This window comes from Coffea arabica, chromosome 7c, assembly GCF_036785885.1.
Source record: "Coffea arabica cultivar ET-39 chromosome 7c, Coffea Arabica ET-39 HiFi, whole genome shotgun sequence".
Classification (NCBI taxonomy): Eukaryota; Viridiplantae; Streptophyta; class Magnoliopsida; order Gentianales; family Rubiaceae; genus Coffea; species Coffea arabica.
Genome location: NC_092322.1, coordinates 21,430,466 through 21,452,351, shown reverse-complemented (window position 1 = coordinate 21,452,351; position 21,886 = coordinate 21,430,466). Strand labels below are relative to the sequence as shown.

General features: G+C 36.7%; 1 protein-coding gene across 2 annotated transcripts in view; it reads right to left on the bottom strand.

Annotated features, from left to right (window-relative positions):
- Window positions 1–18,166: 18,166 nt before the first annotated feature.
- LOC113698922 (uncharacterized) overlaps window positions 18,167–21,886 on the bottom strand; it is a 9,869-nt gene continuing 6,149 nt past the window's right edge. The window contains exons 2-5 of one of the 2 annotated variants that reach the window (XM_027218892.2): window positions 21,621–21,707; window positions 19,342–19,474; window positions 18,625–18,761; window positions 18,167–18,510 (exon numbers count right to left, since the gene is read on the bottom strand). The gene's annotated coding sequence lies outside the window, so the exon portion shown is untranslated. The remainder of the gene's footprint in view (window positions 18,511–18,624; window positions 18,762–19,341; window positions 19,475–21,620; window positions 21,708–21,886) is intronic. The other variant, XM_072056526.1, reaches the window with a different exon arrangement.

The following is a 21,886-nucleotide window of genomic DNA, read 5'->3' as shown; positions in this document are numbered from 1 at the left end:
AATTGGAAATTCTGATAACTAATTTAATCGCTAAATAATGTTAGGAATTATTAGGAACCTTAATATTAAATTTTTAATCGATAAATATTCGATAAAAAAATGTTTAAGTATACTAGTGTATAATTAGGCGTTCAAATCACGCTTAGGGATAATTTTTGGTTTTAAGATTAGAATGGAGAATTTAAGTAGAGGTTAGGAAGCAAAGTGAAAAGACTAAAATGCCCTTGCAACCACAACATTTCCATGCAAAACCAAACAAACCCTCTGATAGCATTTCAATCACCGCCCCAATCGACCAATCACATTTTCACCAATTCTATACGCAACCATTTCATACACTCCAAAACCGTAAACCATTCTTTCTTCCTTCTCCAAAACCGCGGCACCATATTTCTACCTCATGCCTATATCACAAACCACCATTCCCATTTTCTCTGCACAAACTCATCCAGACCACAACCACAAACATTTCCTCTCCAGCCTCCACCTCGTGAATATTGACTGAGAGAGAGTGAGAGGCCGAGCTGCACTCTGCAAGCCGAGAGGAAAGGAAAGAAAAGAAAGGAAATCGCGCTTGCTGCAACCTCAACCAGCTACAAAACAACCTCAGAACCCAACACCATCACAGCAGCAACCAACCTGCAGCCACAAGCGAGCCGAGAGCCGAGAGGGAGAACAGAAATTTTCTTTTCAGATTTCTTGTGCGTGAGCTAAGTTGTTTCTGAGGTAATTTCTGGGCTATATTAAGTTAAATTTTAGTAGATGAAGCCATATCAGAGCTGCATGTGTTGCTTGTGAAGTCGGTTGATGAAACCAGGACACCAGAAAAATTCTGTTTTGATGAAATGTTGCTGCGGAGAAACTGAGGTGATAATGCAGCTCCAATTTTGTTTTTTCGTGGCAATCTGAACACCTAAGTGTCATTAGCTGAGTGAAAACTTGAAGATTAAGACCATGCATGTTGATTTGTGCATTCGGATGATGTTGTTAAAGCATAAAAAAAAAATTCTGTTTTGAAAAGAAAATGGTTGGCCGAGAATCGATTAAAAAATGCATGATGTAATCTGCTTTGTTGTGGTAATCAGAACCTGAAATTATGATTAGCTAACTTAAGCTTGGATGATTAAATATGATTAAGGCCTTGCATGTTAACTCTGTGCAGCCGGATGATGAATCAAGAAACATAAGAAATTCTGTTTTTATGAATTGTTGCAGCCGAGAGCTTGACCTGTATTTTACAGCTTCATTTGATTCAATTTTGTTGTTTTGAGTTTGTAACCATAATTAACTAGTTAATAACATGATAATTGAGCTTTGCATGTAGCTAATTAATGGGTTTAAATCAGAAAAATAAAATGAATTAGAAATCTGCTACACGTATGTTCATCCGAGCCAAGCTGGAATAATTTTTAGAAATTTTGATGATGATGGCTGTTATTCGAACTTGATTCGGTACTGGAAATGTTAATCCGTTAACTAAGTGTTTACAGGTCAAATTTGAGTAAGTAATGCTATGTTTTAGCCAAGAAAATATTGGATTTATGAACACTTAAGTTCTGGAAAGAAAATTTTGATGGCCGTGCGTTTGAGCTGGGAATTTCAGCTTTAGTTTGTTTGATTGTGATGATCTGAGCTTAGTCTTGAGCCAATTTGATAGATAGCCTTTTATTTGGTGTTGCATGTGAACTTTATGGCTATGATTTCGGTTGCATGGCTGGAAATTTTTATTAGAAGTTGCTGGACTGCTTAATCAATTTTCCAGCTTAGCCGATGGAGTTGTTTTGGGAATTGTATGGATATTGTAGTATGAAATTTACTAGAAAAGTATTTGACTCTCTTGGTTGTGTGTGTAGCTAGCTAAATATTGGATGATTAAGCCCTGCATGAGATCAATTAGTTGTGTATAAGCCAGAAATTTGAAGGGAAAACAAAAATCTGCTACATGCATGTCATCTGCGAATAGTGGAATTAATTCTGGAATTTTGGATACATTTTGTTGGTGACCGACCCTGTTTTAAACTGGAATTGATAGTGACTTTATTTATTAGTCTTGCATGTTAGCTTTGGGTACATAATTTAGTGTTTCAGCCGAGGAAAATTCGGTTTAAAGATGGACTAAGCTGCTGGAATTTTTCCAGTGTAGCCGAGTGAAGAAGAAAAGAATTTTTCAGTTTTCTTCTGCGAATTTTGGTTCTAAAATTCTGAACTAAGCTGTAAAATATTGTATAATGTCTAGATTTCTTCATGCATGAAAGACTTGTACTTAAAATGAAGGGAATTAAGGTAGTAATCGTATGTTGAATTGCCAACTGATGATTGTTATACTTAGCTGATGACAGATTAGTATATATATGATTTCTTGGCTGAACCGTTTACTGGAATTAAGCATTATTTGCCTTGGTATATGCTGGTATGAATATCATACTTAAATGTATGGATGGTTTGAATAAAATTCTTATGGTTTTAAAAGAGAAAAAGGAGTTTTTCACAAGTGAAAAATGAGTTTCCAGATTTTCGGATTTCACTGACCAGTCTCAGTAAAATGCTTATATCTTGATGTAGGAAAATCCGATTAAGGTGCCGTCAGAGGCATTTGAAACTAGAGTCATGGACCTTTGTTCTGTAGAAATTTCATATTTTTCCTCCATATGTACTGCTGTTCGTGACTCCTCAAAGCAGGCTGTCCTGCTTGAATGTCCTGTTTCTTCATGAAACTGAATTTTGACTTGGATCGAACATTTAGCTTATTTGTGATTTGAATTCCTGATTGAATTGTGGTTGGAAATGATTGATGGTTGTCAAGGGCTAAGGATTGACGAAGCCCTAGTGAGATTTCTATTTGAAATGTGAGTTGGTTATATTGACAAATCTGAAATATTATGTGCTTGTAAATCGGAATCGTAAGGAATCCATTTTGGCCCTGTGAACTTGAGAAGTTTTTAAGCAAGCTATTTAAATATATCTTCACTCTAGTATGGTACGATAAAACTTAGCACTGTATATTAAAGTTAGAAACTTCGTATAGGGATTTTCTAAACCTTGCCAACTCGATATTTCTTCCTTTAAGCTTAAACTAGCCTTATTACCTTTAGAAAATGATTTCACTAGTTTCTAAAACTCTAGGCTTTGTTTTACTCCTTTTCTTTTCTCTAAGAATTGTTCTTGGCTAGTTGACTATAGGAAAAGTTCCAAAATACGAGTTTTAATAATTTTAGTTAAAAGCATAGAAACTTGCTCGGCAAGAAATTTTATTTTAGGTAAAATAGTTTTAATGACAAATTTTGGCATGTACCGTAACTTTAAAGAAAACTTTCAAAGTATCCTTCTAGCTCTGATATCAAGTGGTTTGTCGACTTATTTCAAGAAAATAATACTAGTTACTTTTTTTAAAAGGAAAAGTACCTCAAGGAAAACCATAAGAAACATTTTACTACTTTTGTCAAGTTTCAACCCAAGTAGATTTTTGAAATTTCTTTGGGAAGGTTAACTAGTAAAATACTATATAATCCACGATACGTACAAGCTTAAAAATTGAATAGAGAACTTATAGTTTCAAAATTTGGTTTTTAGGATATTGTAAGGACGCGGAATTCGATTCCCAATTTGATATCTGAACTTCACTCTTGGTGAGTGTCCCTGCCTGTTCTATGCTTACTTGGTTAAAGTGCTTTCTTGACTCGATATGTGATAATTTGCAAAACTAGTTTTTGATCCATCGAAGCGAGCAGTGTGTACTTTATCGCACTAGCCGTTCGAGTGGTGACTTGCTTGAAATGTTTTCGTGAAATATCCTGCTTGCACTTGCTAAGCATTGAGTAGGGGAATGTACTACACCTGAGGGTGGGAGGGCCTCTTATCCTATCTCAAATGCTAAAACCTTGGAATACTTGCTAAGCACTGAGTAGGGGAATGTACCACACCTGAGGGTGGGAAGGCCTCTTATCCTATCTCAAGTACTAAATCACTAGGCAGGGGAATGTACCACACCTTAAGGGTGGGAGGGCCTCTTATCCTGACCTGGTAATTTCTTATTTTGTGACGTCGTTGGGTGAATCCCTCGACGCATGAATCTAACTGCAATAACGTCGTTGGGTGAATCCCTCGACCAATCATCTACGGGTATATCTCGAGTATACTGCGTCCTTAGTCGGTGTTCGGGCCCGGGACAGGGGTATGAACAGTGACGGGTTAGGAGTAAAATGAGTGGATCTACATGGACTATAAGTAGTGAGATTTGACGGAGGGTCAACTACGATGAATTGTGATCCAGCAAGGGGAATGGCTCCTGAGAGCCCCTGTATCCTACCTTGTGCTGTTATACGCTTTCTTAAATATTGAGTCTTAATACTCGTTACTTGCCTTATGTGATTGCATGCTTTGGGGCACTACTGAGTTTTAGCTCACCCCACGTTTATTTGTTTTCCTTAACAGGCTCTGGAAGTTGAAAGCTTTGAGACTTACTCATGTTTTCTTTTTGGGATGTATCTGAGTACTATGACTACTTTTGTGGGCTGTAATGTGTTTAATTCGGATAATGTACTTTTATTTTGGATTGCCACTTGAAGCTGGAAAATGTGTAAAACCCTAATTCGAATGTTTGGCTTGTATGTTAGTACTTGTGGTGCATGAAATTGTATTTCCGGGATTGTACGACCTTATTCCCTGGATGTAACACGTGAGATGTTTAAGAGCCGTCGATTGGCAATTTTAAATTACTGCTATCTCTGAAGTTAATGTGGTTTTAGTGATGGTCTTCTTCGGGGAAAATTGTTTTGTAATAGATTAGGTTATTTTTCGAAAGGATTTGGGTTAGAATGCTTGCGTGAGTCCTGGCGAGAGTTGGGCAGACGGCCCGCCAACCCTTTGGTTCGCCTTAGGGGGAAGTGGGGTCGCCACACCAACCTCCAAGTTCCATCACTTTGAGGTCATACCTGAAGTTGTGTTGATTAATCCTCCAATTCACCCCTTTGCATATAGCATTGCTGGTGACACTTGATCCATTTCCCATGATGACAAAAAAAGGTTGATCCACCCACTGATAGCTTATGTCCATTCCAATTACTAGCTCACTACTAATATAGCTGTCTGAGCTCCCAGTGTCCACCAATATCAGTACTTCCTCTCCATCCAGGACGCCTGTGAGTGTAATAGTTTTCCTTTTTAGAGCCTCAAATAAGGCATGCAGTGACATCTCCATGGTCTGTCCAGGATTCCCAGTCTGCTCATCTTGTTCTCCAAGTGCATCCTCAAACGCAACATCCTCTTCTTCTTCCAATATCATGCAATTTGAGTACCCCACTTTGCACTGATGTCCTACCCCATACTTCTCTCCATATCTGAAACACAAACCATTACTCCTCCTATACTATAACTCGTGAGCAGATATCCTTTTTGTCTCTCTGGTATCCCCTGGCGAACTCTTGAACTTAGAGTGCTTAAAATTATTAGTGGCAGGGACATTATAAGAATTTGTTCCCACAAAAGTAGTAGTACACCTTGTTATACCAAATGCGTTTTCTCCTAATGACCTGGTGTTCTCCTTAGGCCCTATGCTCTGGATCCTTATAGCTTGTTCTTGCCATTGAGATAGCTCAAAGGCTTTAGATAGTGTAGTAGGCTTCAACATCCTGACCACAGGTTTAATTTCTTCCTTAAGTCCACTAATAAAACTAGAAATGAAATAGTTTTCATCCAGGTTTCTATTTTTTATCATCATCAGAGGTTTCAATTCCTCAAATCTCTCCTGATAGTCATCAATACTACCTACTTGCTGTAGTTTATTGAATTTCTCCACTATATCCTTACACGTTCTATCATTAAACCTCCTACATAACAGATCTTCAAATTCCTCCCAATCTAGTCTAGGCTTCTCAATTTTTACACCTTGAAACCATTTGTCAGCTTTGCCTTCCAAGTACATTTCAATGATTTCAACTTTATGCTCGTTTGGAACTTGATAGTTCAAGAAGTATTTATTACATTTCCTCAACCAATCCCTAGGATGTTCTCCAGAAAACAACTGTAAGTCAATTTTAGGAGGATTTGGGATCTGAAACTTACTCCAGTTTTTCTTGAGGAGTTTTTGAGCTTCACCTTCTGTTTGTATCCTGTGGTGAGCTGGTGGAGTTGGTAAAAGTGGCGTATGATCTACTGGCACTCTTCCATCCCCTTCGGTAGTCTTCTTCTTCATAGGAGGAATCCTTAGCAAAAAATTGTTCAGCTTTTGCTCCAGAATTTTGTGGAAATTCTGCTCCATTCCTGTTAGTAGGCTTTCCATTCGTTTGCTACTCTCTTCTAGTTCTTGTTTCAGATCCTTCTTAATTTGCTACTGCTCCGACTGTGATGCATGGAGAGATTCTACCAATTACTGTAGCTTGATTTCTTGTTTCCTTACTTGCTCCACCAATTGCTAATGGTAGGTTCCAAGGATCTTCTTGCTCTTGATACCAATTAGTCAAGAACTCAAGCACAATGGCTTGAATCTGAGTTACTGATTAGAATTGAATTTGGGGACGAATTGGGGAAAGAGGAGAAAAGGGAGAATCAGAGGAAGTGAAAAGAAAGAGAGAGAATCAGAGGAAAAATGAGATGGAATTTGTTATTACTCAAAAACTGTCTTCTTCACATGCATGGGCCCCTTTTATAACCAATTCTAACAACCTGCAAATTGCTAATTAACCGACTTAACTAACTACTAAACCAAAATGACATCATTTGACTTCAATTGATTTATGCCCAATTTGAGCATTTATTACAACTAATTCATGTCCTAACACAAGGTTGCAAATGAATTGAGCCGCTCTCAATTGAATCTGAGCTTGACTCGAGCTTGGTCAACATCCAATTCGAACTAATCAAGTCGAACTCGAACTCGAATTCGAATTAAAAAATACTAAACTCGTTAGCTCCCGAGCCGACTTGATCTCGATTATATATATATATACACACACACAGACATATATATATATATATATATATATATATATATATATATATATATATATACACATATATATTCCTAATATTTTATTATTTATTAAGAAAAATTATTATTTTATTCATTTTTAAAAATAAAATAATATTTTTTAAATTTTTGTAAGGTTGAATTTAAACTCGAGTTTGACATTTTGAGCTTGCTGAGCTTGAGTTCGAGTTCGAGTTTCGTAAAATTACGTTAAGACTCGAATCGGTTAGGCCGAAACTCGATTCGATTCGACTCGTTTATACCCCTAGGTGAGGCTTGAACTGAAGAAAGCCGTATTGTGTAGATCTATCTGTGGCGCTCCCAATGAAAGACCAAAATCTATTTTTTAAGAGTTTTGTGGAAAAATATACTGTAGCGATTTGATATATGCAAGATAAAAATAATTTTAAAATGTATTCACGAAATAGGTAAAAAAAAATTTTGCAAAAAATCGCAATCCAAACAAGGTTGAGGGGGCACAAATAATTAAATATACATAAGAATAATCTAGCAAATAAAGCATAATAAAATCAAAATATTCTTTGTTTCTCTTAAGAGTTCCTAATGAGAATATTCTATTTTTCTAGGAGTTCCTGATGAGATTTTTGTATTGTTTTTTCCCCCATTTAGTTATTATTAAATTCAGGTCTGGTTGTCAAGATCTAGAAGTTTTTTAGATCTTAGTTCTATTTCTAACTAGCTCTAGGATGGATTTTTTTTTTTTGAATTTTTTGTCTTTCTCGACAAATCTTATCTTCATTATTGAAGTTTAAAACCATTGATTAGTATATCTAAGTATTATAACATGCATAGAAAGATGTTGTAGCAATTTTTCTTATTAGAAAATAATTTTAAAATTTCTTGTTTTTATTTGTTCATAGCTTTTTAGATCTATTGTACTTGTTATAGTGCATATTTTACCTGGAATTAGGACAGTGACATAAATCAAATCATGCTGAATGATTTCTAGCAATTCATTACTGAAATTTACTTTTTATCAAAAAGAAATCAAAATCAAACTTCAACCAATAGGTAACTAGCAATTCTATGTATCAACCAATAAAATAAGTCACGACTCACTTAGAATCAAATCGATGTGACGAACTACTAAATTAGCTAACAGCTAATTTATTAATATAACTACGTGTGTTTATTTTGTCAAGTATTAATACAAAGTGGAAATTTATATAATAAATCTAGAAAAATATTATTTGCATTCCATATTTTGTCATTTATACTCTCACCACTTGTTATATCATATAGTCTAATAAATGAGAAATATATAATAAAAATGATAGTGAGAGTGTAAATAACAAAAAAGGGAGTGTAAAAAAAATTCCCCCAAGTCTAAAGCATGCACTTAGAACAAAATAATTATCTAAATAATTGATAAGATACAAATTATAGTAGAAAAAAAATTCCAAACACAAAAGGAAGCCATGTCTCTTGATTTCTTTTTTTTTTTTTCCTATTATTCCTCCTCTTTCCTTTGTATTTTTTGAGTCCAACTCAATTAAGCATAGATAGGATCTTGAATGTATTTTTGGGTTGCCTTTTGTTTCCTTTTTTTATAGTGTTTCCATAGTTGAGACTTTAAATTTTAACATTATATTAAGGGTTATTATTAGTTTACCTCCATAAACTACAACACTACCATCCGTTTAACCTATAATTTTATTTTTTTAATTACTTTACCTTCAAAGTTAAGTCAACTCAACATGTTGAAATTTTGACATAAATACTGTGACAGCCCCACTTCTCCCTAAGGCGAATCAGAGGGTTCGGCGGACCGCCTGCCCAGCTCTCGCCGGAACTCAGTCGAATCTCAATCAAATCCGAAATAAAATCACAAGATCAAATGAAATAACAATCCAAAACTTAAAGCGAAACTTATATACATTTCTATCTCAAAAGGAAGTACAATTATCGAATATACAAAAGTTCCCAATTCGTCATTCATCCAACCCGTGCCAAGCACTAGGGCGAGAACTATTACAAAACAAAAAAACTACAATTATATACATTTCTTATTATCCGTCGAACCTCGATCAAATTCGAAATAAAACCACAAGATCAAACGAAATAACAATCCAAAACTAAAAGCGAAACTTATATACATTTCTATCTCAAAAGGAAGTACAATTATCGAATATACAAAAGTTCCCAATTCGTCATTCATCCTGCCCGTGCCAAGCACTAGGGCGAGAACCATTACAAAACAAAAAACCTACAATTATATACATTTCTTATTATCAGTCGAACCTCAATCAAATCCGAAATAAAACCACAAGATCAAACGAAATAACAATCCAAAACTTAAAGCGAAACTTATATACATTTCTATCTCAAAAGGAAGTACAATTATCGAATATACAAAAGTTCCCAATTCGTCATTCATCTAGCTCATGCCAAGCACTAGGGCGAGAACCATTACAAAACAAAAAAACTAGAGTAGGCTAACCTACACTGGGCTCTCGTCCTTGCTCGCATCCCCCTGTTAAGGAAAACAAAACTAAAGGGGTGAGTTAAAAGGTCAGTGAGATTCCGAACACATAGGCAACAAGAGGTTCAATGCATTCATTACATATAACCAATAATTCAAGATACAAATACAAAATAAAGCGATAAACACATTCATTAAAAGGATGCTCACAGGGAACCATTCATTCGTTTGTTCGTTCATTCATTCTCCTGTCATTCCCCTTATTCATCCAATCATTTAAAATGCATTTTTGGTAAGTAAAACCCTCGTTTGCGTTGACATTCATTCGTTCATTTCATTCACCCCCTCCTGGACGTTGGCCAGACTCCACCCGACAACAAGGTAATACTTGAATATATCAAACGTTCACCCAGGGTCACTAAATCGCCCGATCGAATCCGCTTCTGGCTCGAGTCGATCAGCAACGACGGGCAAGGGTCCAGTTCAGCCAAACGGCTTACATTCATGCGCAACTAGCATTTAATGATTTAATCATTGAAAATTTCACATTCATTTAGGTCGAGTGCGATAAAGTACACACTCGCCTAGAAAACTCATTTTAAGCAATCATTGAAAGTACTTAACACATTATCAATCAATAATAACAAGCCAGAAAGTCAAGGAAATATAACAAACCAGGAACACTCACCTATATACGCAAAACAATGTACAAAATATCCTTCCGGATATTATCTTTAGTTACCAAGAAAACCTAAGATTAAACAAGAAAGAATATTACAGCTCATCTAACACAAACCATTAGGTGAAATCAAAGAACTCGACAATTGATGAGTAGAACGTATAAAAGACTTTCAAGTGAAACGAGAACATTTGGACCCGTGGATAAAAATAACTAGGGTTTCATAGTCGAAACGTAAAATCCAACACAAAAGGGTTATAAAATTTTCCGATGGAAACACTTGAACCAAAGGCGAGTCGGAATCCAACTAGGTAGGCTAAGAAATACTATTTTCAGGATCATTTATGTGGTTCAAAATCGTCTCATTTTCAAGTAGATATTATAGACTAAATGTCTTAATGAAATTCGTATAAAAGGGAGGACAAAATACCCAAGAAAACCCTAAACCACTCCTTTTTATTTGGTAAACATAAGTAAATATTTGGAGTTTCCAATTGAAGAAGGATCATGTTTTAAGATGAAAAACGGTCATAGTATTTGCCAAATGAAAATATACAAATTCAAATAGAAACTTAGCCCTCGAACAAAAATTTGGGCAGCACGCCCTTTGTATTTACCTATTTTTCTAGCCATTTATGGCTTCATTGTTTTCCTCAATCAATCCCAAAGTCACACACAATATCATTTCATTTCAATAGTCATTCCATAGGCTCAAAGTCATATAAGTACAAAAATCAAACTAACAACATGTGCGGAAATGAAGTTTAACAAAAGACAGATTTGACGGGTTTTGCGTAACGGACACATCCGAAGCTACGCTTATCGGATTGGGATGTAATTTATACTGTTTCGAAGCTAAGACAGACGGCTACAATTTTGATGAAGACCACTTAGTCCAAATTCCAGTGTAACGTAGTCAAATTCCCAATTCACAGAACCAGGTTCCAACTAATCGGCTAATTAACCATACTACCTTTAAATGGCCATATCGCAGGCTACCAAAGTCCGTTTAAGGCGTTCTTGGAGGCGTTGAAAATCTAAGACAAAGACCTACAACTTCCATGAAGACCACTCAGTCCAGTTCTCAACCTAACTAGGTCAAATTTACCAAAACAATTCCAGATTTTCCAGTTTGAGATTCACTGCAGAAATCAACTAGCAGTCCTGCTTTATTCACCCATATCTCAGCACACACAACTCCAATTCAGGTAATCCCAAAGCCATTTGAAAGCTACGATACAAGGCTATAATTTTTAAGAGACATCATCAACCAAATCAGTAGTAATTCTGGTCAAACTAACCAATTACAGAAGATAATTAGCATGTTCGGGTAGAAACAAGGTAGCAGGGGTATTTCGGTCTTTTCACTGGCTACGTTACTCCGATTGGGCTGAAATTTTGCAGACAACTATAAAATATCATTCTCTACAATTTTCATGTTTTGATCTAAGACTAATTCGGCCTCTATCATGATGAAACAAAAACAGGCAGAATGGTGTTTGTGAGAATTTAAACCTGGAATTAGAACTTTGTTGCTAGAATTTCATGTTTGTTAGGTTTAAATCATCAAAACCTCCAACTAGCAACTTCATAACATCAATTAAACTCCAACAAAACTCACTAATTGGGCGTTGTAACTCAAAATTAAAAGTTTCTAGCCATATTTAACCAAAATTGGGAGAAAGAAAAGGGTGAAAAGCCATGATACCTTCCTAGGATGCTTGTCGGAGAAGACCACAATCTTTCCTTCAAAATCTTGCCATACAAAGCTCTAATCTTCCCTAAAGAGTAGCTTTTGTGAAGTGATTCACAAGATTTATGGTTGGAGTTTAAGATTAAGCAAGAAATTTAGTTGGTGAAGATGAAGTTTCTCTCCCCTTTTTCTCTCTCTATTTTCGGCCAAGGTGGTGAAGAAATGGAGAAGATTTGGTTAAATTCTTGTTTTATGATGGTTGATACAAATTAGTCAAAGCTCCTTCCAATAAGGGCTTGACATATGTCCTTTCTAGAGTTTTCTTCCTTCTTCCTTTGGCCCACCATGGTGACTCATGTATAAGATATTTTGAGGGCTAATTAGTCAAAATAAAATGAGGAGATTAAAGAAATAAAGTAGGGTTTAATTGATGCACTCACTCGGTAACGAACAGTACACGTCAGTTCTAACTGTTTTCCTTAAATTACACGTATTAGGGTTTTTACTTCCTATTCACTAACTTTATATCATAGCTTCTAATCACATATTATTTCTCACCTAAAAGTCACTCTTAAACACCAAATTTGATCCTCACTCCATACCAGATAATTACACTACGGATACACGAAAAACCCTATTTAACTTCGATTTGAAATCGAAAAGGAAAACCCTAATTTCCTATGATCATTGGCATTTTTTTTTCTAGGGTGATTGAGTAGTAAGATGGTATAGAATAATATTTTTCAAATAATTTTCAAATAAAAGGAAATTTTCAAGAAATATATAAGGAATTTGCAAGTTCTCACAAATACCCTTCTCTCTCATAGCACAACTATAGAGTTATTATTTTACCCTATAAACTACAGTTTTAATATCAATTTATCCCTAAACATTATCTTAGGCATTTTAAAGCGTTATTAAGCCGATTCAATATGTTAAAGATTTTTCAATGAAAACACCCTCCCTTTAGATATACTTAAAAATTAAAAATTTGGAATTGTTATTCATCTTTTTTTTTCACTCTAATAGTACCTTGAAAATAAAAGTAAAAAGGCTTTTCTCTTCTTTTCTTTTCCTTTCTTTTCTTTTCACTCAATTAATACCAACCAAAAAAAAAAGAAAAAAGAGATTTGAGAGGCAGATATAAAATTCAATTTTGGAAACTGAGAAAATAAGGATAATCCCATATTATCATTATTTTAAATTCGTCAGAGTTGGAATTCGGTAATTGGTGGAGGAGCAAAGAGTGACATTGAAATAATGAGAAAATTGGATTCTTTTTTTTTTATCCTCTCTTTTTTTTTTTCTAGAAAGTTGATATCTTTTCCTTTTTCCCTCTCTTGTTTTAGTATTAACAAGAGCACAAAAAAAGGGGAGATGAAATTTTTTGATCTACTTCTTTTTTGTTAGCATCAAAAAGGGAGAAAAAAATGAGATAAACCATTCCACATTTTCTTTAAATATACAAGGAATATACTTTAGTTTAAAGTCTTTGTTGAAATCTTGATCAAGATGAGTTGAAGATATGTTGATCTAGTGACTGAAATTGAGGTCCAAGATTCTAAGCCCTCTCTCCCTCCTAGCTTCTCAAATCCCAAACCCCCTCTAGTGCTTCAATGGCGGACCCATCAGGTTATCTGGGAATCCTACATAGAGCTGTTAAACGAGCCGAGTCGAGCTCGAGCATAGGACAATCGAGCTCGACTCGAACCCCTAATCGAGCTAGCTCGAGCTCGCTCGATTAGTCATTCGAGCTCTACAAGGCGCTCGAACTCGACTCGATGTGTTGATAGAAAACTCGAGCTCGGGCTCGAGCTCGAATTTTGAAATCGAGCCGCCGAGCTCGAAGCTCGAACTCGAGCTCGCGAAAAACTCGAGTCGAGCTTTTCGAGCTCGAAGCTCGAGCTCGAGCTCGCGAAAAACTCGAGCTCGAAGCTCGAGTTCGAGCTCGTTTACGGGAGAGCCCATATCACAAGAAAATACACTTTCTCTGATTTATTATTTGAAGCCAAAATGACAATACAAGCCATGCCAAATGACAATACTCGTATTTCCCTGATTCAATTCAACAAGCCATGCCTCAATCACAATACAAGGCAGAGTCTAAAGTTAAAACTACAGCAAAAACCATCAAATGGAGAAACAAAATGTCCACAGGGGGATTACAATGTCCAAACCACATCAAATTACAAGAAGTTTAAACTGCAGCAAGAAGTTAAAACTACACCAAATGACAATACAAGAAGTTAAAACTTCATCTACTTGTTGTCCTCCTTCATTGCCATCATCTTCTATTATTTCTATTTCTTCTTCACTCATCTCATCAGCTCTTTCTTCGTTGTAATTCAATTGTTCCACGTCTTCATTATTTTGCTCCATCGTAGGACTTGATGATGAACCTTGAAATGAGTTGAATGGAGAGCTGTACATTCCTTAATCAAAAACATTTAATAACCACTACAGAATCTGATTAGTTAAAACAGAAATTTAGAATAACATTTCTAAGAAATAAGGTATAAAAGTAATAAAACAGATTTCAAAAAATAATGCCCACTTCAAGCTAAAAAAAATAATGCTAAGAAAGTCTGCACTTCAAGCTAATTTTATCACAACTGCAGACTTAACCATTAAATCAACTAAATCATCACCATTAGTTACGAACTTGCAAATTAGGGGAATCAACCACTGAAACAAATATGATGCAACAGTTAATTTTCTATAGCATTGTACCAAAAAGAATTCGAAAAGGTTTAAGGAAAGCTCCAGTGAAGAGAATGGGATATAAAACAGATTTACATACAAAAAATAAAATAAAATAAAAAACTTCAAAAATTGTGAAAAAAATCATAATGCTAGAGACTAATAAAGATCAAATATTATATATTGCAACCATTCAACAAATAGACCCTACTTATGGGACAGTCATACAATCACAGGGGCTTAAGCTGCACAGGCAAACCATATAGAACTAATGATAAGTTGACCAGGAAAACAGGAACTCTCATGAAAAATCCAACGAAATCAACCTCAAAGTTGTGTATGCACTTCAACCAAATTAATGATTTTCAATACTCGTAAACAAGGCATTTGGATTCCTCTCAATTTGTCAATCATTTACAAATGGTTCTATGAACATAAAAACCTGTGCCAGGGCCTGCCAACATGGAACCATCTCCCAAAACAGCAATGCATACTATTGCTGATCTTAGATTGGACCTCTTGATGCCACACCATATCTGTTAGGACCATAAGCAAAGATTGTCCAACAGCTTCTTCCCAAGGATGACAGAATTCAGTTACATGCACTTTAAAGTTGCATACTAAACCTACGTACCAGAGGATCACAAAATTCAAGTATAAAATGAAATTCACACAAAATACCAGTACCAGTGGTATGTAAGTTGATGACTACAAAAACAGATTGCATGCATCCGTTTTTACATGACTGAACAATAACAGTACCTGTTCTTACATGACTGAACAATAACAGTACCTGTTTTACATGACTTCAAAATTATCCTACTCATGTTAGGGGTTAGCATTTTTGTATTTTCAGAGACCCTATCCAAAGTTACTCCCCCAATTCAAAGAATTTCAGACTCTCTTGCAATTACTCATGCACTATTAAGCTGCATCTGTATATTAGCATAACACCAGAGAAGCCTAAGCAGTATGTCTCTCATAATATAACATAAAAAGGTTTGCTGATACACAACAAAGTCACTTAGTACCTGCAATTCACTAAAACTTTTGCACGAAGAGTACTTTAAAGTATCAAGATGTCACTAATTTCAACCACGGCAAATAATTATCAAAACATCAAGGCTACGATAAAAAACCATCAAGGCTACTTACCAGAATGCAGTGAATCGGGGTATGGTAGAGGGCCCTGGTGGCTGGCTCTACCGAGATGGCTCCGTATGGTGGCTGCGGCAGTGGAACGGGAAAGAGATGTCAGAAATGGAGGCTACGGGGTGCGGCGGCGTGAGACTGGAGGCTACGGGGTGCGGCGTGCGAATGGAGGCTACGGGGTGCGGCGGCGGCTGTGGAATGGGAAAATAGATGACAGAAAGGGGAAATCAAAAAATTAGGGATGGCTGGTGGTGAGAATGGAGGCTGAGGGATGCGGCGTCACCGGCGTGAGAATGGAGGTTGAGGGATGCGGCGTGCGGTGGTGTGAGAATGGAGGCTGCGGGGTGAGTCGGGTGATGGCTGTAGGAGGAGAAAACGAAAGACCAATTGAGGAAAGAATGAATTAGGGCTACAGACAGACGGACCCTTTGAATAGATTACCATTTACCACATACACGTGGAAATGACGAAAATGCCCTTATTTTTCGAGCCTACCGAGTTTAAACGAGCCGAGTCCGGCTCGGCTCGTTTATTAAACGAGTACCTGTTAGAGCTCGAGCTCGGCTCGTTTCTCTCTGTTAACGAGCCGAGCCGAGCTCTTATCGAGCCGGGTCGAGCTCGGCTCGCGAGCTGCCCGGTTCGATTAACAGCTCTAATCCTACATTTTAAATTTTTAGCAAGCTTTCTTCAATGGCAGCCCTTCAGCCATTGACTGGAGGGCACCCGGCAAATCTTCCTTCACCAGAAAAAAGCTTTTCAGAAGTGTTTTCAGATTCTACTTCTTCACCTATTACCCTGAAAACAGGTCGCTTCACATAGAGGAGAATCGGCGAACTCTCTTTTCCAAGGAGGATATTCAGAAACTGTCTGCTCCTTTAAAATTTGTCCCTAGTTGGTAAGTTCTCGGATCGTAGACCAAAGACTGATGATGCTCCAAAATATTTTCAAGCTCCTGATTTGAAGAATGCCTTTACAATCGGTCATCTGGAATCAGATTTTACATGTGCCTTTACATGCCTTTCAAATCAGATTGAAGAATCTGATTTGAAGAATGCCTTTACATGTGCTCGCTCATTCATTTTCATGATGAATCAGATTTTCACCTTATTTGGACGCGGGGTTTGTGGCAAGTTGGGAACAACTCTCCAATGAGGGGTGTTTCGCTGGGATTTCATGCTGCTCCTGAATCCTTTTTAGCTCTGCTCCGGTGTGGTTCTCTTTGCCGGGGTTGCCAGTACATCTTTTTGATAAGAGGCGTCTTTGTTCAATTGTTTCGCCAATTGGTCGCCCATTATTTGCGGATACAGCCAGCTTCTGCAAATTTAACACGACCTGATGTTGCTCGCATTTGTCGCATAAACGAGTGTGGCTTGGGATTGAAGGGGAGACGGCTGGGTTTTGGCAGAAAATTAAACCTGAAAACTTGCCTTCGTACTGTTCAGAGTGTTGGCGTCAAGGGCATTCAACAGATTGACAAACTAAGGCCCCGTTTGGAAGGTGAGTTTTTTGGGTGTTTGTCTAAAACTTTACTGTAGATTACTGTAGAAGTTGTAAGAAAAATTTTGAGGATGAAAAACTTTTTTTTTCTTTTTCCTTTTTTTTTCTTTTTCTTTTTCTTTCTTTCTTTCTTTTTTCTTTTCTTTCCTCCCTTCTTCTTCTCCCCTTCCCCTCCCCCTCCCCCGGCACCTCTGCCTCTGACGAGAAACCAGCAGCCATCCTGCAATTTTTTTTCCTTTCTCTGCCCTCTTCTCCCTCTCCCTCTCTCCCTCTCCTTTCCCCTCCCCCTCGCCCTCCGAAGCCAGAGCTTGCAGCCATGGATTTTTTTTTTTAGCTTTTTCTCTACCCCTCCCCTCCCCTAGGTGCAAATCCTTGCTGTTCTTTTGATTTAATCTCTAACTTGCTGTCCAAATTCAAAAGGTTCGTGGACAAAGTTTCCAAGTCTGGTGGACTTGGACCACTATTTCCTTCGTAGTTCAAAAAATCGAATATGTATTAGTAGTGAATCAATGAGGCTTGGTTTGCTGTCTGTCTGCTCTTGTTTGGTCATTTGGTTGACTAATATCCTTAGGCACATCGCTTGCTTGTATGGCTCTTAACGGCAAATTGACGGAAATTGGATTCTGGGATGAAATTTACGCTAAAAGAGCCATTTCAGACCTGACCGCAGAAAACCTGTGCTAGTGGCATACTGTTCTCTCTCTCTCTCTCGGGTATGGAAAGGTGTCACTGCACGACCAGATCGCAGCCCCCCTCCCCCAGATCGCAGCTAGCGGGAGGGGGAGGGGGAGGGTGGCGGGGGAGGGAGAGGGGAAGAGGGGAGGGGAGGAGAGGAGGAGAGGGGGTGCGGGAGAGGGAAAGGAAAAAAAAAAAAAAAAAAAAAAAGGAAGGCTGGCACTGAATCAGTGCCGGAATAGGTGTCGGCGCTGGGAGTGGTGGTGGCTGGCGACGGAGGACACGATGGGTCGGGTGAGGGTAGAAAAAAAAGAAAGGTTAGAAGGGAAATTTTTTGTGTATTAGAAAAGTTGAAGAAAAAAATTTTTTAAGTGGGTAGGTTAAAAACTTTACTAAGTTTTTTGAGGTTCCTGTAGCAAAAGTTGTTAAAAAACTAGTAGCATACAAACTTGTAAAAAACTTGGGGTCCCAAACAGGGCCTAAGTAGATTAAGCAAAACAAGATTGCAAAAATTAATCAAGAAATAAAAAATATATATAAACCTGATTTATTCACCACTGCCACTACTCTATCAGTCTCATCGAACAAAGGAACGCCCTGGTACACTTTTAGATCTTCACAATTAACAACTGCTAGCCTCAAAGAATGGAAAGCTGGAACAATGGATGAAAACCACAAAGTGCCCATGAAGATTTGGCCTCATTTATCTGCCGTAGACAAGAAATAATAGACTAAAATGGGTAGCTGGAAAAATGTTCTCAACGCCATATAAAACTTTAATTAATTGAATCAAGTCAACAGATATTTATCAATGCAGTTACCATCTGTTTAAGTGGTGAGACAATCTCCATTTGCAAACGCAAAAGAAAAACCTGAGCAAGTTGCACATGAATCAGTTTCTTCTCCTGTTGAGCATTCATGCTTTTGTTCCTTCAGTTCAATAAGTACCCTTCCAATCCTGAAAAATTGCAATCAGAAATTCAATATGAGAAATAGTTCCACAGCATAGATCGAATCAATCTACAAAACAAGAGCTTTTCTTAGCTGCCGATACCATGTTTATTGGTATCCTGAATGAAATTCAAACAAAAAATGAATATTACTTAGATGAGAAAGGAGATTAGAAGTGGAAGTCACCACGTCCCCAATCCATCCAGCCACAAAGCGAAAAGCAAGTTAATAGAGACAAGTTTCGCTAAAGCGTCCAAAAGTACTGCATCTCATATATTTCCCAGTGAAGGTCATATGCAAAATGAATGCAACCTAATGCTCCACAACCTAAAATGAAGTTGACACTAAAACCTAATGCTCCACAAAAGTACATTCACTCTCAAGCATGTCATATTCTGTTGAAATCACACTAACATCTTAACATGAGATAAAGATTTGTAGCTACTAGCCTTGTTTCTCACTACATAAGCTGTAACACTCTCAAACTAAAACACTTGGCAGAAGCCGCAGATGCATGCATTTATGAGTGTGGAAGATAACTAATGTGCAATTAGATTTGTTTCATCTTCAAGTAAAAATAGCTATACCTTGGGGACAAGGGGTTGTCTTTTGCAAAACAAGTCATGGGGTTTTCTTCTTCCCCTGAATATAGCACATTTGCCTGACATTCTAACAGTTGCACCAAAAGGTAGAAAGCAGTATACCCGCTATATCCTGTATCTACCACAAAAGCAGAATTATGATTGATAATTAGAAGAACTGAATTCAAACACAAAATTTATTAAAAAAATTGATATATACCACCGGAAAGGTCATAAAAAATCAACACCCCAATTAGAAATCAATCAAACTCAAAATAGGAAAAAAAAAAAAAAGAAATCTTTGAGCATGCCATTACAGAAGTGCTCACAATCCCGACAACAAACCAAGATTCCAACAAAAGGAATAAAACAAAATTTAGAGGAAGTAACAAATCTGAGTAGTCTCGCCAAGATGCATGCATACCTCCAAAACTTATTCAGCATTGACGAAGAGATTATCATCGTCATTATTCTTGCTGGATTTGTATGACGTGTCTGTGAAAGTGAATGACAGGTGGTTCAATTGAGGAGAAGAGGTGGAAGAATTACTGGAAAATTGATGATGACAGGTGGGAAGTTTTCAATATCGGCTCTCTGCACTCTGTTGTTGTCCCAGAGGAACACTTGGAGCTGTCAGAGATGAAGACAATGGCACCACCATGCTTCGTCTACACAGGAAAGTGTATGCAAAGGAAGAGATATAATTCATGGATAATTGGGAATCGAAGGGAGAGGTAGAGTGATGGCAATGGAAGGCTACAGAAGAGAGTGGAATAATGGCAGTATTGCCGGGACGTCTCTCAAATTCACAGTGAAAGTAGTGAAAATTACAAGATGATCAGTCCATTTGACTTATTAAACACCATTGAAATTACAAGAATTTACTCAATAACCAGCCATTTTTAACCGTAGCAATAAACAATTCCCACTTTTTTATGTGAAAGATTTGATTGTATTGATAACAAAACAGTACAATAGTAACTTTTAAAATATTTGCCAATACTATTTCTTTTTTCTCACAAGATTTCTTGTAGAGTTGGCAGTATTGTTACGACAACTTATTCATCTTTTGCACGTTATGAAGTTTGAATACTATTTTCTATTGATTTATTCATGCAAATTGTCTTCTACAACTATGTTGTGACCATTAGTACAACTGATTTGATGAAATTTCAGATAATTATTCAGATGAGTGGTAGTTTTACCATATTTGACAATTACTTTTTTTTTTTTGAAAAAGATTTAACAATTACTATTAATGGAAAACAATACAGCCGTAATTAATGATGACTTGACTGTTCATAGTAATAGCCTCAAGATCAAAAACCCTCCTAACTCCAGAAAAGCCAACCACACCTTTAAGATCCTGTCTAAATTGTCTGTCCAAGTCCTCTGCCTAATATAACTAGGGGATTAGGCCCCGCCTAGGAGTAGGTGCCTAAGTTCAGCGTGGTTGCTAAAGTTATTTTGGACCTAATTTGTTTGATAAGGTACAAAAAATTTAAGAAAGCAGTAAGTACTATACATAAAAATTTGAAAGTAAGAACATATTGTTTCAAATAATCCATGTAGAATCAAGCACACTGTTTCCTTCAATAGGGGAATCTGGCACAAAGGAAACTAATGAAATCAAGAATGGATATTTGGATTGAGATGAAGAAGAAAACTACATCCTTAGCTAATTAAGGTATGCTATATCTTCATACTATACTACTCCAAATGCATTTATCATGAGCGTTGAGCTTTTGCTAGAATTAGAAGTAAAAAAGTTACAAACGGAATCTGCTCACTGCTGGCCTGTTTTGATCTCAAACAAATCTCTTCCTTCTTTACACACAAATGGAAAATTTCCCTCCAACTTCTATACAAAACTATTTCGTTCTGTAACTCAGCTAATCATGGTGATGAGATATATATATATATATATATTCTTTGCAACTTAGTTGAATTTAGCTATGTTATGCATTTAATGACTTGTATATTTGAATTTAGCCATATTGTGTATACAAATACCTAGCTACTTAATCCCGCCTTGCCAACTGGTTGAAAAACTTTCTTAAACCTATGCGAGAAAATGCTAAAGCCACAATTAGATCATAAAATATATATCCTCCAGAAACAATTATTACCTGTTTGAAACCGAAAGAGATCGAAATTAAACCATTAACTTCCATACATATAAATAAAACCTAATACAATAAATCTTAAAAGAAGGAAAATTAGAATTATTAGGCAAGAGGATGAAAATAAATGATTTCTTTAGCAGAAACAAAGATCTAATTCACCTTCTCTTTGGCTTCTTAGAGAATGAATCAAATTATCCATTGAATTTGTTTGGAAACATATGTGCCATTTTGGAAGATGACTTGAACCTGTTTGACAAATGCACTAAGAGAAAATTGCATAGACAACTAACTTTTGGCCAAGAAATTAAGGTCAGAATCAATATATTGGAAACAAAACTAGAATTATGACATGAATAAAGGAGAAATTTGAATAAGGAAAATCCTACTCTAAGTGACTTATGACTAACATGGCAGGCTTATCATGG